Raw genomic sequence first — 19,880 nt, forward strand, 5'->3', positions numbered from 1 at the left:
TATCAGGAGACCTAAAATGGACCACGCACATCTCAAATGTAGCCAAGAAAGCCAATTCGACACTCGGCTTTCTGAGGAGAAATCTACGCTTCTGCCCAAAAGATTGCAAAAAGACCGCATATATATCATTAGTACGATCAACTATGGAATATGGTGCCATAATATGGGACCCATATACACAACATGATATAAATCAATTAGAAAGAATACAACGCAGAGCAGCTAGATTCATTACAGGCGACTATAGGTCTAGAGAAGAGGGGTCAGTCACCAAACTGCTAGCCGAGTTAGAACTAGACAATCTACAAACGAGAAGAACAAGTCAACGGCTAGTATTTCTGAAAAGTGGTTGAGGGGTTTGTCCCAGCTATTAATCCCGACGATTTTCTTGTTAAAAGTAAACCTAAGAGGAAAATCAAACCCAAAACATTTGACAATTTTGTAAGTGCCAATATAGTGACAAATTCAGCGAAGAACAATTCTAAGGCACTCGAAACTGTTCCTAGCAACACCGATCCATATAAGAACTCTTTCTTTGTCAAGAGTATTCTACACTGGAACCAACTGGAAGACCGTATTGTATGCGCAGATACAGTTGAGAGCTTCAAGGCTGCTCTCCAACACCGCCAATAGGTGTCTCTCTCTCCCGTTGAGTAAAAGCCAGAATTGGTGTCTTCAACGTATACATACAGATACAGATACAGAAGGAGTCGTGAATGTACGAGTTAAGGTCGTGTACAGTCGGATGGCGGTCGGATAGAAGTCGTAAACAGGCCCGATCAAGAATTTGGTTGAGCTTGGTCTTGGAAATTTGGACAATCGGGATCATCGAGTTGATCTGATCGGCAGTGTGAACCTAGCTTTACACTGATTCCAAAAAATATATGGTTTCTATATACTTTTGCGTGTAATATAAGGTACTTCCGGTTTAGTGGAATTCACTTCCGGTCTCAAATGACAGGTTTATGTATGCATATTTAAAAAAATAATTAGTTTCTAGGTACTTTTCAATGACATAAGTGCAAAAATAGCTACTCCTAGGTCCGGTTGATACTTTTCAAGGTCAGATTTTAACCAACAGTTTGCAAAAGACCCTAAAGTATACTACAGTGATCATGTACCAAGTTTGGGTTATAATCAATTAACCTTGAATTGGATCATTTCAGGTTCAATAACTCTTATAAAATGTCATTGGATTGTTTCAGACCAAATGTTCCTATCTTAATCACAATAAGGTAAACATTTTGCACCAGTTCTTTTATTTACATTATCTTTAAAAGTGGCCGAGGAGATAGAGTAACAAGGAAAAGTAAAAAATTAAGAATTTGACCTTGACCTTTGACCTTGACCTAGTTTTCTATCCTTTGAACCAAGGACCTCAAATCAACAGACCCTAGGTCTCTATTATTATGATTTACCAGTAACAAATGCATATCAATTGTGTTAAATGCATTAATGCAAATAATTTTTCTCTCATATGGAGTCTTCATATCGCTTCCGTCAAAATTGGACTTACAATCTTGAGGATAGAGCGATCAATTGAGTAAAATAAATTTGTTGCTTTATTTAACGGTTACGGAGGAGATCTCACCACATAGAAAAGTGTTTTGGGAGATAACTCGTACAATAATAGTCTTCGACTAAACAGGGTATGTCTCAAAAGCGCTATAACTGTTCGATATCATATGCAAAAAATATAAGCGACATCTTGCTAAACCACAAAACAATTTTCTTCATTTAGCGGAAGAAAAGACGAAATAATCATAACAAATACAATAGAATAGTGGAAATACCTATTAAGAGTCATATATGTACTTTTGATGTCCCTTGCAATTTTAACGCTGTCGGCTGTGCGTTACTGCAGTTAACAAAATTGTATAGAGATACAAATAAATGTTATTCTTCGTATGTCATTTCAAAATTGAGATTGAATAGTACGCATCAATAAATATCAAAGTAGTTTTATATCTGTTTTTCTATAGCAACTATAAATAAGATCATTTTAAACTCATATTAAAGCCCAAAATAAAACGTGTTTCTTATCGCCACAAAACAGCTATAACATTTAAATGCACAAAATTCCCTTTCAATTAAATTGGATTGTACATTTAACATAGCGATATCCTATACAAGAAAAGTCGAATCGATTTAAATATACGTTCTATTCATTATACGACAATAAAACAGATTGTATTGTATTTTAAATAAAGACGTGAATAAAACGATAAGTGAACTCCAACATTGATTGTCAGGGTATTGATTGATTTATTCTCTCAATATTTATTTATTTTTGGATAATTTCAGCAAAAATGATGAAAAGATCAGGTAAATATTGTTATTTAATTAAAAACGGTGTTATCAATTCATGAAACAACATGTAATGGTTGTACCTTCTGTTTAATGTGATATTTCTAATAACTTTAATTTCCTTTAGTAATTTCGTCTCTGAATATTTATGGTTAGTTCAATGGTTGTATTTCTGTTTAATGTGATATTTCTAATAACTTTAATTTCCTTTAGTAATTTCGTCTCTGAATATGTATGGTTAGTTCCTCTTTGATTATTCTAATGAAGTGTAGAACATTTATTGGTTAAGAGTCATAAAGTCAACATTTTTATCATCTCCTTTAAACCTATAGTAAAATACTATCATATCAAGTTAAGAATTTCTTACACCTATGTGAAATTATATTTCCTGACCCGTAAGTAATAAAATGAATTTTATAAGTATATTGGATAGAATTCAATGCACCGGATTATACATGCACCAAATGTGATATTCATGTTACCTATCAACAAAACAAGAGGAGAGAAATGTCAATTTTAGATGGAATAAGATAACTACTCTTATTTTTTGAAAGTATTATTCATGAAGGATTAACATTTTTGGCAAACATACGCTGTCATTGAAGGTAAACACTTGTATTTACTTATCTACAGGCATTAGACTTAGGTTTCGTAGTGTGTTGACAGTAATCATAGTACTAAGTAAGAGCTAATTACAATGGTGTTTAAATAATTTTCACATAATAGATTATAGATTGAAACAATTGACGTTTCCATTTCATGTCGATTTAAAGGAATAAACAAGGGTTAAAGTGGATAAGGTCAACTTTATCAATAAGTCTTATCACCTAACCTACCAAGGGGGTTTCCTAAATAACAACTGTCGCACTCAGGAGTGTGCGACACTCCCTAATAATTATTTTTTATTTGTTTGCTATTATCTTTATTTTATTCATCATGACTTTCAACTTATGTTTTCTTACTTTATGTGTGCTTACTCTTATCCATTCATTCGTACAAAAACCTTTGTTTAAACGTACTGTCCCTCTACATTAATTTTTCAGTAGTGGGACAGTATGTAATGTAAAGCCATGTATTGTGCAAGATTTAATGGATGATAGCAAAAAAACATAAACAAAGGACATATAAATCAACATCATGTATTAAAGAAAATATAAAAAAATATTTCTCAAACACAAACATGGGGATTCATTCCAAAGCACTTTAGTACAATGACAAGGGACCAAATTTAACTCCATTCAGTACATTGTCGGTTTCTTGTGTGTTGCTATTCGATGAATGTAACAAATTCTGCACAGTGTCAAAAAAAATCTTTGTAATAAAAACCACAATAATTGTATATAAAAAAGTAAAATCACAAAAATACTGAACTCTGAGGAAATTTCAAAAAGGAAAGTCCCTAATCAAATGGTAAAATCTAAAGCTCAAACACATCAAACGAATGGATAATAACTGTCATATTCCTGACTTGGTACAGACATTTTCTTATATTCTTAATTGTTTGAGTTACTGCGGAATACTAAGCACATGGTGTTTACCTCAAATTAACATTTGGTTCATCTGTTTCCCTAGCTGTTGGCGACAGATACTTATATATGTCAAAATATCAATTAGAAGTGCTATATTTTTCTTAATCTTGCTTACAAAAAATGTATATTGCATGCTGACATAACAGATACTTTTCCTTTCCTTTTGCGACGCATCTATAGTAAATGGTATCTGACGCAAAAAGTTTTCTTGTATAATATTGTAGCTGGGGAAAAACGATGTTTAATGATCTGTAAGAATTGTATTAGATTTTTTACGCAAACTATTAAAAAGTCATAAATTAAGGATAAATCGATGTATATATTTCATTAAATATGGAAATATTTTAATAAGATATATAATACGTTTTAAGGAGTTGGTACGTTTTGACACAACGTTTATATTGTAAGTATTAAAAATTAGTGTTGTAATGTATATACTTGTACATGTAGATGGTTATAGGGATATGTAATCTTTATATATTCATGTATATAGTATTGTAGTTTAACATAGTCACATATTTTAATTGGGTTGTAGGAATGTTTAATCTTTATATATATATATAGTATTGTAGTTTTACACATTCACATTTTCAATTCAGTTTTGGAATGTCTATTCTATGTAGTTTTTAATAATCGCCTATATTAGTTTTACTGATGGTGATTATAATAGTTTAGCACCAACCGAACGTTTTGTTTCAGTTTAAATTTCAGTCTTTAACCCATTGGAAGTTATATTATGTCTTATTTATAATATTTCTCCCATATTAGCTCATATTCTAAAATCGTACAAAATTTAGACAGTGCTGCACCTTTTTTTTCAGTGCAAAATACCACACTGTTATTTATTAAATCAAATACAAAAAATATCATTTATGCAGCCCTGTCAAACTTTTGACTTTTCAAACGTGTGATTTTTAATCATCAAAGATAGTTCTAAATCAAAACTATTTCAGTAGTTCCCCGACGTTCATGTAATCAGATTACTGATTACTGATGATATACCCAACCCACCCCATCCCTTAAAAAACACAAAACTAAGACCAAGACTAACACACAAAAAACAACAAAAAAATCAAATAGAATTAATAAAAAGCTGATCAGAATATTTCTGGGGGGATTCAGAATTAAAATTCAAAATTGTGATAGAGTTTGAATTATAAAGTTTATAAGTTTGTATCTATGCTTAGTACACTAGTCTTAAAGAATGGTGAAGGATTTACCGGATTAAAAGGTTAATCTAAGACATCGTTACAGATATTTTAAACCGGCTATTTTAAGACCTGGGTGAAAGTTTAACTTTAAATACCATCTGTGTTACTGATCCTATTATCATGAAGAGATGTTCTACAAAAATCAAACACGAGGCTACAGACAAATAACTCTGACAATAAGAAGATTTAAAAAATACCGTGCTTTAGTTTTAGTAGTTCTTTTCATTTGACACTAACATAACGAAAATAGTTACCTCTATAACAAATTTTGTAGTCGTAGCATAACCAAAAACAGTATGATAGATTGATAATTTGATGTTTGGTGTTTAAAGCAATTTTTAGCACAAGTGGTTGGTAACTTTTATTGATATAGAAAGTCGGAGTGGGGCTTCGGCTTGAAACTTGACAATCCTAGTCAGTTAAGATTGCAATCGAACTAACCTTTCACAAACTACTTTAAACCCTCGGCACTCGGCCATCGCGGGCTCCACAAACAGAATGAACTGTGTATGTAGGTATAACATATACATGTAATAAAGACTAATAGAAAAATCGACTACAGCTTTGGCAGATACACTCGGAATACAGCATTTTAAGTTACCTTCATACAAACTCTTTAGTAAACTTGTTTGAAATCTTGTTACTCAAGGAACAATTGTTACTTTCGATTGTGTCTGATATAAATACATACAAATGAGAGACAAAGAACACCCGAATAAGATAAATTAATACCAATATAAGTTAAATGAAATGAGATATATAGTAAAAATAATAATAGAAAAAGATGTCTGTATGATGTAAAAGTGTCATTATATGAAATGATGGTACTGATATGAAATGAGAAAAAAGCGATGCTTACAATTGATACTGTAAGCGAATAAACTTAAGGGTACCAAATTTGCACTAAAATTAATAGATATTTAAATTGAATTAAAAAATATCAATTTGAAATAATATATACCGATATATAAGACGAGAATGAGATTGAAATCAATAGATCAGATAAACGATACTGACTAATGCGATGAGTGGATACCAATGTATTAGATAGATAGAAACCGATATTACATGAACAGACACCGATATATACGATTAATTAAAACTGATTTATTGAATGAAGAGAAACCGATATACGAGATGAATTATAGATAAATTTCTAAGAGAAAATAAGTACCGATATTTGAGATAAAAGATACGAACCATATTACCAATGTATGGTACTACTGGATACAATAGATACCATTCTGAGATAAATTATTCCGATGTGAGATGAAAAGATATCGATACCATTTATGCATAATATGGAAACAATATAGATATATTAGACAATGCTATGAGAAATAGGTGATGAATAAATGAGTAAATATATATATATATTAGAAAAACGATGCCGATATGAGATAAAAAGATACCGATTTAAAATAAGTATGAAACGATGAGTAATGAATAGATATCAATCTTTGGGATAAAATCGACCTGCAATACATATTTACCTATGATGCGAGATACATGCCACAAATATAAGATAAATATACAGTTATTTGGGAGAAAATATAATTACCGATTTAAAGGACTCACAGGTTGCATTAAATTTCATTTCTGGTGAACAATACGTCAAATACATTTTTTTTTTATTTATGAGATTATATTTCAATCGATATTAATTTGAAAATATATACAGATGCATGTCTTATAAAACCCTGTCACAGTCACCGTAGCTCTAACCCATGTTTAAATAACTAATTTGTAGATTAAATCTGACACTAAAAAGGACATGAAATGAATTTTAAAAATAAAGTACGACTTGATGTTTTTAATATACATTGTATACCTGAATAAATTAAATATGATAAAAACTGTCTTGGTAGTGTTTAATCGATTTCGCTCTGTAGTTATGTATAGGCTGGCATGTGATCATGTCGTCTTATTTACTTAACTATATTGAATTTTATGAAGTAATTCAAAAGCTAAGGCTTTAGTTGTATGAATCTCTTGTGTCAGTCAGATAAAAAAGGGTCACTAAGTAAACATATTTGTTAACTAATGAAACCAACAGAAAAAAAACTAACAGCGGGCAAATATTTATTTATATGGCATTAGGTTTTTGTGAACGTGAGACTGTCGTATACAGTAAAGCGGAATTAAACTCCCTAACTAGGCAAGTATTTGACATAGGTTTACCTAAAATTACAATTTTTATATTGCTCGAATACAATTGATGTTCACTTTGAAGTAAGCCTATTGAAATGTATATACGGATTTATCATTACTCGCTTACTTGTTGCATAATATTATCAAAGATCTATATTGTAATAAAATTGTCTTCGTTTCCATAACATTTCTCAATATTTAAAGACGCATAGCATTTTGGGTTTTATTTGAATAGAGGACGTAAAATCATCATGACTTAAAATTAAGATAGTGTCTAAACTATAATAAAAATACAGTATTCAGATATGTAGTTCCTTTTCTTGGTGACATCAGCAGAGCATATATAATATAGAAGTACGTGTTTGCCATGGATTAATTATCATAATCTTTGACAAAACACTGGATTTCAATAATTCAATTTATTCAATTAATTATCCTCTTGACTTTCTTTACAATAATTATGAATATGTGTCAGAACCTGCACCAAACTCTCATTACTCTTTTGATCTACAATTTTTATTAATAGTCTCTATTGTATTCTACTAAACTGTCTTAAGCTTTAAATTGCTTTAAATTCAAATATTTGTATTTTTGTACATATCACTCTACATTTTGTTTTGAGTTAGTTGTTCGGTCTTGTCGGACTGCTAAAACATTTCAAGAGCAAACAAATCTTTCTTCTTCGTGACATCAAGTCGGACCTTTAAATACATAATCGAAATGTTGTGTTACACCTAACGAACGGCTACACACCACTATGTTTTGTAAACCAGTTGCAATATATTTTCCCTTTATATTACCATGACAGATAAACACTATACAGTCTGAGTCCTTGCCTGGCTTTGGCTTTACTTGTTATCCTGTTTATCGCTCTTCGTCTTTTTAATAAGCTTTGTATTTTAATATATCTCTGCTTCGAGCATACTGTTGAAGAGCAATTGCTTATCGAAATGCGCATCCGGTGCAGACAATTTGTACCGTTTATGTTATCACAATATATTATATAGGATACCTTGATAGTATATATCCCTCATATCGTAAGCTTATAGTGCACTCTTTATGTAAAAAGTATATTTCTCCTGTAACTGAGCATATGAAATACTATCCTCCCTGTGTAGATTGTCACTAATGTTTTGTTTCTTGTCTCAACAGTACTTTTGGACAAGCAAAATAGCTATTTATTCAGTGTGGGAAAAACATGATCAAACTTTGGCGTCAGATATCAAAATTTTATTCCCTTGCGTCCCAGCCTATTCATCTTATTTTTATATGATTCTTAAATTGAATAGTATTTTATTTATAATAGACGAAAGAACAGGGGCAATCAAAACAACACGTCAATATAACATTATGAAGTTGAAAAATGAATGTATTGTATACAAACCGTTTTATCAATTCAAAATTGCTTATGTATTTTTTTTAATCGTGTGAAATGGATTAGGCCTACACTGGTTTCTCTTTTATACAAGATAAATTAGCGAATTAACCAGTATGTAAACAGATAGAATAGACTATTGTTGTTATGTTATTAATGTCATTTAGCAGTCATAAATCCTATTTAAATGAAAAGTTCAATTATTGTCTAGGGATAATAACTTTAACAAATATTTCCTCATAATCAATTGTCATGTGTATTGAATACAAACATAGATATGTAATATAAAAGTTTTAAATCGGAAAAGCTGATCAGTTTAAGTCATGATTTTTGAAGAACCTAGTATAATCAGTAAAATATCCGGAAAATGGCTGACAAACGTACAAGTAGGTGGCAATTGTAACACTTAACTATTGCATATTTTCAGCAAGTTTTTTTAAATAACAATATATCCATTTTTTGTAATATTCATTTGTTGTTGTATCTGGTGGTTTTTTTTATAAATTTAATTGTATGCTTGCTCTACGTATTCATTTTCAGCAGGTATTATTTTTAATACGACTGAACTGATAAAGATGTCCACAAATGAAAGAGATCTTTCTTGCATTACAATAATCAAAAGTATTAACAACAGTATCGATTTCCAATGTAATTCAGCCAGGTGGAGCATGTGGACTGACTATACCAACCAACAAAAACATAACTGTCATTTTCCTGACTTGGTACAGGCATTATTTTCTGAAGAAAATTGTCGGTTAAAACTGCAAGGTTTTTTAAAAGCTTAACCGTATACCTCACTTTTTCATATACTAGTAATCAGTTGTAACAATTTCTGTCAATGCAAGGATAATGTCAAGTTTTACGTTACAGCTGCAATTCTATGTGACTGTACTGTTTTCAGTTTTAATAGTTATCTCAAGGTGAATGTAATGTTCCACTGTAGTTCATTCAATGAGTCTACACCCTCGCGCCTTCAGATATGGTTCTCTCAAAGTGAATGTACCTTCACGTTTTCATCTGTAATTCTTTTCTGGATATATTGTACATTCACGTTTTGAGCTTTTAAATGTGACTGTACTTCTTTAATATATTTGTGTTGATGAGTTGCTGTCTACTTGATGTTTACACTATAAATATCTTCTGTAATAAATATCATAATTTTTTTATTCAATATGGCAATATTGTATTAAACTTTTCAGAATCGGTCTGATACAATCATTTTACTAGCAAGTATTGATTTTCTTCAAGTAAAAAGACATCAAGCACTCTTTACTTCCTTTTACAAGATTATATAATTACCAGCGGCATACATTTGTTGTACTTGTTACATGTATTGCTTGCTTTGATTTCCTTTCAAACCTTAATCCTTTCAATAACAATGAATGATAAATTATTCAAACACATATCAATATTCCCTCTAAAGATTATAATTACATGGAATACTTATCCATAGATAGGCTTGAGTAATTGTTTTCATTTCCCCCAATCAATACAACTTTGAAATTGACATTTTCAGTAAAAATTCAATATCTTTTAATCCTATAAAAGAAATAAATCATTTTTGACGTTTTTGTCAAGTGGCTGGTATAGTTATTGGTAATTTTAATAAGTTTACGGAATAGATCAACACCCATACTACAAACAGGTATGACAAAAATTTTATATATTATATTTTCATTTTAAGTTTATTTCAAATATGATATGTTTAAGATATCATGACTTATTATATCACTTGAAGTTTGTGTAAACGTAACATACAAGATAAAACATGCACGACAAATCGTCTCGAAAAGTACAAACATAGACGAGAAACTGTGGTCTAAATTTATATTAACAAATATTCTCATATCATTCTGTAATTTTTTGTGATTATTTATTCATAATGTTTAGAATTATTATATCCATGGATATATGAAAATAAATAATTGCAATATATATATTGACATCTTGCATTGCCAGGTAAGTGAAGTTATTACAAATTAAAATCATACCGGTCATTATTAAAGTTTTCCTCTTATTTTAAACCTTTCAAAAGAATATTTTGATAAAAAGATGGTCAACGAAATAAGCAATAGTCTGTACAAAGTTGGTGCGTTTGAAACGATTATTTGGTTGTTTTGCCTTCTTCACACAACCACACACAAAATTCAGCATTCGTGTAGACAATTTATATTTGTATTTTTTATAACTTTGAACACATTGAGGGACTACATTTATAATTTAGCCTCAAATTAGTAAAAGTTGTATGTTTACCCTAGATGTCTTTTAGGGTTCTTGTCGTAGGTCTGCTTGTCTTATTGACACATAGCCACATCGCTATGTACATGTACTCCTTACTTTATATGTGACAGAGTTAAACATTCATTTTGGTATAATGTTTTTTTTCAGCTTGGGCAAAAATTACAAATTCAATGTCAAAACATGACATTACTGAGACATGGATGAAAAGGCAAGCTGCGCGTGCAGAAGTACCGGAAGTATGCTTAGTAGTGGAGGGTAATTCATTGCTTGTTGATAAAAAGGAACTTTTTGCACAATCTCCTGTATTCGAACGGCTAAGTAAAACTGTATTTGGAAAACGAGAACAGCAGATAGTTATTAAAGGGAAAAGACGGAAAGATGTTGTCAATTTTCTTAGATGTACTATGCCTGGTGTGCTCGAACCTATGAATAGTAAGTACATGTATTAAAATAACACATAGCAACATATATAATGGTTTATGTATTAAAAAGAAGATGTGGTATGACTGTCAACGAGACACCTCTTCACAAGAGAACAACTGATATCAAAATTAACAAGTATATGTCACCGTACTGCCTTCAACAATGAGCAAAGCCCAGACCGCTTAGTCTGCATACGTCATGTTTTGTATGCACAGTTAAAAATGAAACAGCAGTAAATTTATGCCTGCGTGTACTACGTGTATATTTGTATGATTAACTTGCTTTAAAAATATCGTCTTTTTTTATATTTGACAGGCTCATTTTTATCGTAGTAAGACGAAGCTTTCAGGAAATTCTGGTTCGCATCCATTCGTTGATGTGGAAAAAGAATGCCATAACTACTCGTTGAACGAATCAATAAAGGTTAAAAAAATACCCAAGACTTTTTAAAAAGCATGGGTTCCTCTGTCACAGCAAGATCGAAAACACTCTGAAACATACATGGTCGTACCAAGATAATAGACTATTTTTTTGAGAAACTTCTTCATAGGATCCCACGAATTTGTTGTATCATGCATTATTTTTCCATTTATATTGTTCGTGATAGGTTAATGAACAATTAATTATTTAATGATTTAGCCTGAAAACCGTATCCAAGAATAGTTTATTCTGTTTTCTGAAATTCTACTTAATTCCCAGCTGTTTAAATAAACGTGAAGTTAACAATTACAAATTGAAGAGTACAAGTATTATAAATCTACTGCACTTTAAAAATCTGCATACTTAATTAAATATAACGTAAGTAAAGCACGTTGAACGTGCAAATACTTTAAATATTGCAGTTTATTTTTTTTTATTTCTCCGATGTTCTATAAAATACACCAGTAAAAAAAAATTGGCTTATAATATATATCAGCGATGATTAAAGAGTATACAAAATATATTTATATTTCAGGTGAAAACGTTCACAGGATTCTTCCAATGGCGTTCGAATATCAGGCAAAAAATACTTTGAAACGCGCTGACGACTTTCTGGCAGAGGAAATTCAACAAATTGGTGATAATTTGTCATCGTCAGAAATTGTCAAAAAAATTCTTGAGGCTGAAAAGTATAATTTAATGGAATATTTGAAAACATGTGTTATGCTAGCTGCAAAACGAAGATTCAAAAGTTTATTAGCGTGTAAGGATTTTTATAGAATAACAGAGAAAACCAAGTTAGAAATGCGATTTAAACGCTGGAAGGATGTAGAAATAGTGTCTGATGTAGAAGCAGATTTAACACAAAACTTTCCTCACACACGTTAAATGCAATGTTCGTATTATCATATTAAATTTTCATTCATTAAATAGCAATATAAATGTTGTTTCTTTCACCCAAATGCAAATCTGCCCAAAATACCGTATAGCGGATGTAAAATTTCGCGATTTTCAGATTAAGATCTACGAAAAAATTTGGCGGTTATTATTTTGACCGATTCAAAACTTTTATCAATACCTTTGCATGTGACCTTTCAGATTGGCGAAATTTATTTTAGTGATTTTGTTCTATCAGCGAAAATAAGCGAAAATATACACCCAGCGAAAATAACCCACTACGCGATACTTGTTACGCTTTATATATGTTTTTTGACCTAAAACACCATGTTTTCCGCATCCTTATTTTAATGCCTATCCTAAATTATATTTTCCTAAAATACCCTTTGGTGGAAAACAATGTACCCTTCTCCAGTTATGATTTGACATGCCTATTAGATTTTCGGTGAATTCTTATCATGTTATGTGATTTTGCTTTGTTTCGTTGGTACCATGACTGTGGCGTGTACTTGATTTACAAAGTTAATATTATAGAGCATTTCAATGTATATACAGAAAACAAATCTGAGTATATTTATATTGCTGATTGTTTGTTGGTATGCTAACGCTATTATTGGCTATAGTGTGGTTGTCTGTTTTAATCATTGGTTGAGGAAGTCGTAGTGGCGGCCTTGAGAACGACAAACCTTCGGCAGGAAAACTGTCAATCCTAGTCTACTAAATTAGAAGTCGATCGTACCTGCCGTATGGGGCAATGAACTTAGAACCTGAGCGTTGACAGGCTATTGGTACAGTATATCACGTCGGGTATCCATATTCGAAATCTGCGGAAGAATGTAAATCACATGAGGAGCAATTGGTGACTATGTAAAATCTAGATCCGAAGATTCCAATGGAGCATGCATAATTTCTCTCTTTATGCCCCACCTACGATAGTAGAGGGGCATTATGTTTTCTGGTCTGTGCGTCTGTTAGTTCGTCCGTCCGTGCGTTAGTCCTTCTGTCGCGCTTCAGGTTAAAGTTTTTGGTCAAGGTAGTTTTTGATGAAGCTGAAGTCCAATCAACTTGAAACTTAGTACACATGTTGCTTATGATATGATCTTTCTAATTTTAAAGCTAAATTAGACTTTTGAGGCCAATTTCACGGTCCACTGAACATAGAAAATGAAAGTACAAGTTTCATGTTAAAGTTTTTGGTCATGGAATGAATGAATGAATGAATCTTTATTTCCTCCATGTATATGAAGATTTTGCATACAAAAAGAAATTAATAATTACTTACACAATAAACAAAATATCATACATTTTGAGATAAATACCCAATGAAAAAAAAACCAAACAAACAACATATTTAGATAAACACACAATACACATATTCCAGTAAACACAACAAAAACACAATGTTTTTCAATCAAAGTCTATTCAAAATTCAAAATTAAACCTGTTTTCAAACAATACATGTCTGAATTTTTTAAACATGGGGTAAACATGTTTTGCTATGTAATACATCATTCTAGACCAATCTATAGGATCGAGATCGTATACTATATCATTAACAGCTCCTAATAGTACTTCAAGAAGGTCATCGTCGTCTAAATTGAAAATTTCACGATCCACTGAACATAGAAAATGAAAGTGGGAGTTTCAGGTTAGATTTTTTACCCAATTTCACGGTCCATTGAACATGGAAAATGGTAGTGCGAGTGGGGCATCCGTGTTCTTTGGACACATTCTTGTTTGTTCTGTTTAACTCCGATTTACAAAAACACCTAAACAAAAATATATGAACTGACTTTCAAACTTGTGAAAAATGAAAAGAACACCTATATATCAAATAAGGAATTATTTATTTACCAGAGGTAGGAGTTCCGAATTTAGAATACATGTATATTTGGTTGCGTAAATATATAGAGGATACGTGATCCTCAATTGAGTGCCTCTCGTGAATTCAATTTGCAAAATTCAGCCATTGTTTTTCGTTTGTTGAGTTTGTTCATAAGTGTTTCTCGTTTCACGTTTTTTATATAGATTAGACCAGTGGTTTTGCCTTTTGAATGGTTTTACACTAGTCTTTTTGGGGGCCCTTTATAGTGTGATATTCGGTGTGAGTTAATGCTCCGTGTTGAAGACCGTAGTACTACTTTGATCTATACTGTTTTAATTTTCTTTTGTTACATCTTCTGACATCGGACTCGGACTTCTCTTTCAAGAACTGAATTTCAATGTGCGTATTGTTATGCTTTTACTTTTCTACATTGGCTAGAGGTATAGGAGGAGGGTTGAGATCTCATACACATGTTTTACCCCGCCGCAATTTTGCGCCTGTTCCAAGTCAGGAGCCTCTGGACTTTGTTAGTCTTGTATGATTTTTAATTTTAGTTTCTTGTGTATAATTCGGAGTTTAGCATGACGTCCATTATCAACGTACTAGTATACATATTTTTTAAGGTGCCAGCTGAAGGACACCTACGGGTGTGGGAGTTTCTCGCTACATTGAAGACCCATTGGTGGCCTTTGGCTGTTGTCTGCTCTATGGTCGGGTTGTTGTCGCTATGACACATTCTCCATTTCCTTTCTCAATTTTATGGTTTACTTTTACAAATTGAGAATAGGATGGCGAGTTGTCTCATTGGCACTCATACCACATTTTCTTATATCTTTGTCGGTCATTCCCGGTATCATTGAGTTGTTTGGGTTATTTTCTATTACAGACATGTCTTATAATAAAAAAAAAATAAAGATTACGCATGGTTTGATTTAAAAAAAATTAGTATACAATAAATTAAGAACATGATTGTCTTCAAAATACTGCTGCAGATCAGAGGTTTATGTTTGGAAGAAAGTACAAAACAGTAAAGTAGGCGCCAAATGTTGAATTAGTATACAGATAGTTGTGCGAGTTGTTCATTCAAAATAATCTTTGTTTTATTTTTTTGAACTTGTACTAATGAGTCTTCAATATGTCATATTTACCCCCTATCAAAATCTCTTTAAAAAAGGAATTGTCAAAAGTGAAACAAAGTATGTAGTTTCAAATTATTGTTGATGCATACAATGTTTTGCTTATATTTCATTAATGTATGAGACAGAAAATATTCTAGGGACGTAAATTTAAGCTGTCTGTGTTTTACATTATCGAAGTATGCTCCATTGTTTATATCACCGAAATACATATATTTTATACCTACGTTCCAGTACATCTTCAACGTTAATGTCGTCGAAGATTATTCTCAGTTTCTAGCTTAACCAAATCAATATCCTGCTGAAAAGAATTGAAGTCAGTCCTCCTCTAAAATGAAAAATTTATAACAGTTTTGTGAATGTGTTTCTTAGGGATGATATCAGATATGCTGCAACGGTTTTTTGTTGTTTTGTTTCAATGACTTTCCAACATTGAGATATTTTGTTCTCATTTAGGCTGACATAAGTTATAGTGTTTACATGATGGTTCGTTTTAATCAAAATAAAACGGCAACCAACTAGACTTGCATGTTTAGGGATATACTTAAATTTATAACCACCAACAAAGACTTAATATAAAAGAGAAGATGTGGTATGGTTGCCAACGAGACAACTGTCCACAAGAGACCAAAATGACACAGACATTAACAACTATAGGTTACCGTACGGCCTTCTGAACAATGAGCAAAGCCCATACCGCATAGTCAGTGTTTTACAGTGTTATGATTAGAAGTTAAGGTAAGAATTGAATGCTTCTTTTTGTAACTTCATTAAGGTGTAAAGCGTTGACCGAGCGCACGGTCAACGCTTTTATAACTCTATGAAGTTACAAAAAGAAGCATTCAATACTTATATATAATTACATTTTTTAGCTAGGATCATGAAAACACGAATTTTCTCAATTTCTTAATATCTAATTCACCTATGAACTCTAGGAATAACACGTGATGTGCAGTTAGCCAATCAGAATATCGTATTATAATAAAATATGCATCTATAATGTAATTATTCTCAGATACATATTTATTTTTGAACTAGCTTTCAGTAACTGCGAGTACTTTCAGACCTGTGTGTTGTGTCTTAATATATTTGGTTGACTATGAGCTCTGTATCGATCTGATGAGTTAAGCCTTTTCAACTGATTAATATGTTTGTTCTTATGTTTTGATGTTACATCACTGGCCCGCACTTCAGTCTGTTATTGATGATGATGTGCATGTCCCAAGTCATCAGCCTGCAATTCAATGGTAGTGTTTTTTAGCTGTATATCGATCGTACTCGTTTATTATTTTGTACAAACATCAGGTTTCTCTTTTGTATTTTTGTTGTTTTACATTTGTCATTTCGGTGCATTCGGTCTCTGCTGCAGAGTTGTCTCATTGGCAATCATATTAACTTTTTATTTTTATATTCTATAGACAAATTAAAAAAACATATATATATTCGGATTGTGACCCAGTATTTAACTTCGTGATGTTTTTAAAGTTTTGTTTTCGATTTTTATAGTGAATTCAATGCTACTATTTTGAAAACAACTAATTAAAATCAAATGATAACATATACAAATGATATATTTGCGATATTATATTTATATACATTATTTACTTTATTTTAAATTAGAGACAGCAAGTGTCATAAATTTAATCCAGACAGCCTTTTCATATTGAGTGTTAGATCTTCGAAGGGATAACTTAAACAAATTAGTTGAAGCATTGGCAGTCGTGAAGAACATTAAAATGATATATTTGTCAAAGGAAAATATTATAAAGAAGATCTCAATTAAAAAATATTCAACCATTTCTAGATTTTTTTATCTTTCCCGTTTTAATCTTACTATTTTAAATTACTTTGAAAGAACAATTTATGCACTTAATCTTCTTTCATTTCAAATTGCATTGCACTGACAATAATAGATTATGATCTATGGCTATTTAACGTTCATTTTCAAAATAATTGCATACTCAGGACGAGACATACTAATATGGTTTATGATTATGAACATTGCTTTGTGCTACACCGAAACGCTAAGGCTGCTTTTTAAGTTTACAGTCTACCCGAGAAAGACCTGTCACCCTATACACAGTCACATTATTCACAGTTATTACACAGTGACAAGTTATTGCTCTTACTTCTTAACGCCGCATGCTTAGCAGAAAGGCATCACATACCAATTTACTACTCTTTGGTTTGAAGTGACCGGTTTGAACCCATGATATGAATTGCAACATGCAGTCGAGTCCAGTGCGCTTCCACAAGGCAGCCGATGAAGGCTCCGAGGAAGTCCAAATTGAAAAATACAAACACATGTTATAGGCGTAAGATTTGAAGTTGCCGACTTTTATTCATGATCATAAATACTGTTCGATTTGTGAAAAACAAAAATACGAGTTTAGCAAGACTTAAAGCTGTATCGGTTAACCAATTTGATGCTAATGAATATATATATTAAATTTATATAAAAAAAAACCCAGGGCCTTAAATGCGGACTGGCATGATAGGTGAGAGGTGAGGTGAGGTGAGGTTATATTCAATTTATATGGTAACTGATAGTACTAGTACTACAATTAAGAGTCTTTAAAATTTCAAAGATGCTGAACATATACAAGAACATACTTTTTGATGCAACTTAATACAAACTTGTAAAATCTTGTTGATAATCAAATAGGAATTTGCTTGTGGTCCTGTTTTTATGCCTCATTTTTGGGCATTATGTTGTCTGGTATGTGCGTCCGTCCGTTCGTCCTTTATGTGCATTATGTTTCTGGTGTGCGTCCGTCCGTCCGTTCGTTCGTCCGTTCGTCCCGCTTCAGGTTAAAGTTTTTGGTCGAGGTAGTTTTTTGATGAAATTGAAGTCCAATCAACTTGAAACTTAGTAAACATTGTTCCCTATGATATGATCTTTTTAATTTTAATGCCAAATAAGAGATTTTATCCCATTTTCACGGTCCACTGAACATGGAAAATGATAGTTGGAAGTTCAGGTTTAAGTTTTTGGTTAAAGGTTTTGGTCGCGGTAGTTTTTGATGAAGTTAAAGTCCAATCAACTTGAAACTTAGTAGACATGTTGCCTATGATAATTATGATCTTTCTAATTCTAAAGCCATTGAACCTAGAAGATGCTAGTGCTCGTACTTGGGACATATTCTTGTTTTTTTTATTGAAAATAAAATCCGTCGGGTTGTATCGACTCTTGGAGAATATCGTTTTTTTTTTTATTTTTATTAAGTATTAAGGGAATATGAGTTTAAATTTGTTCTTTGGGATATTCGGTCAAAATCTTTCTCCTGCCTTCGTCTAGGGTAATATTTGTTTCCATCATGTGTTTATTCTAAAATAAAAACCTTCACCCGAGCAGTATGTCTATAGTGTCAACTGATATAAAAGTCAACAAATTGTGATATTCCCGCGGTAAATTATTGATTTTAGTTATAAAAGAAGATTCAATACTTTTTTTACCCAATGACCCTGTATATGGACCGACAAATATATACAAGCATTGAAACACGTAAAGAAAAATACAAACTTTAATTAAATTAATCTTTTTAAAATTTGATATATTTATATTATAATATTGAGAATTGGTCGGTAGCCGATCGGCGTATTGTGTTGAATTTTTTTTTTTCATAGTCGGAAAGAGTGTAAAATAAAAGTTCGCCTGTAGTAAACTTGATGACTTATATATCAAACTTGAGCGTATGCTAAAAAGATTTTGTTTTGTTTTGTTTTGTTTTGTTTTGTTTTGTTGACTTTTATATTTTTATATTGTTTTTTGTGTATTTATATAAAAAAAAAACTTATTGCTCGCCGACTGCAAAGGATGATATAACATGTCAATATAAAAAAGAAGATGTGGTATGATTGCAATGAGACAACTATCAATAAAAGACCAAAATGACACAGACATTAACAACTATAGGTCACCGTACGGCCTTCAACAATGAGCAAGCACATACCGCATAGTCAGCTATAAAAGGCTCGCAAACGAGAAATTAAACTAACGGCCTTATTTATGTAAAAAAAAATGAACGAAAAACAAATATGTAACACATAAACAAACGACAACCACTGAATTACAGGCTCCTGACTTAATTGGGACAGGCACATACATAAATAATGTGGCGGGGTTAAACATGTTAGCGGGATCCCAACCCTCCCCCAGCTAACCTGGGACAGTGGTATACATACAGTACAACATAAAAACGAATTCATTACTCATGTTACTGTACCGTGACCTGATACATTGTATTTTTCATCAGCTCTTTCTCATCAGTTTAATTATTGATTTGTTTGCTTTTTTTAGGACTGTCTTTCTTTGTTCAATTTTTGAAATTGTTTTTATTAAGATGTTAGGTTTTTTTATTGGTA

General features: G+C 31.7%; 1 long non-coding RNA gene across 7 annotated transcripts; it reads left to right on the plus strand.

Moving 5' to 3' along the window:
- Nucleotides 1-2,184: 2,184 nt before the first annotated feature.
- LOC143048476 (uncharacterized) lies at nt 2,185-12,599 on the plus strand. Of its 7 annotated transcripts, none has more exons than XR_012969854.1 (4): nt 2,186-2,325; nt 4,208-4,239; nt 10,962-11,246; nt 12,193-12,599. It is a non-coding gene; the product is annotated as an uncharacterized LOC143048476 (long non-coding RNA). The 7 variants fall into 7 exon arrangements; XR_012969856.1 differs by lacking the exon at nt 2,186-2,325 and adding an exon at nt 2,742-2,912; XR_012969857.1 differs by lacking the exon at nt 4,208-4,239 and having other exon boundaries at nt 2,185-2,325.
- Nucleotides 12,600-19,880: the final 7,281 nt, after the last annotated feature.

Source organism: Mytilus galloprovincialis, chromosome 10, assembly GCF_965363235.1.
Source record: "Mytilus galloprovincialis chromosome 10, xbMytGall1.hap1.1, whole genome shotgun sequence".
In the NCBI taxonomy this organism is placed as follows: domain Eukaryota; kingdom Metazoa; phylum Mollusca; class Bivalvia; order Mytilida; family Mytilidae; genus Mytilus; species Mytilus galloprovincialis.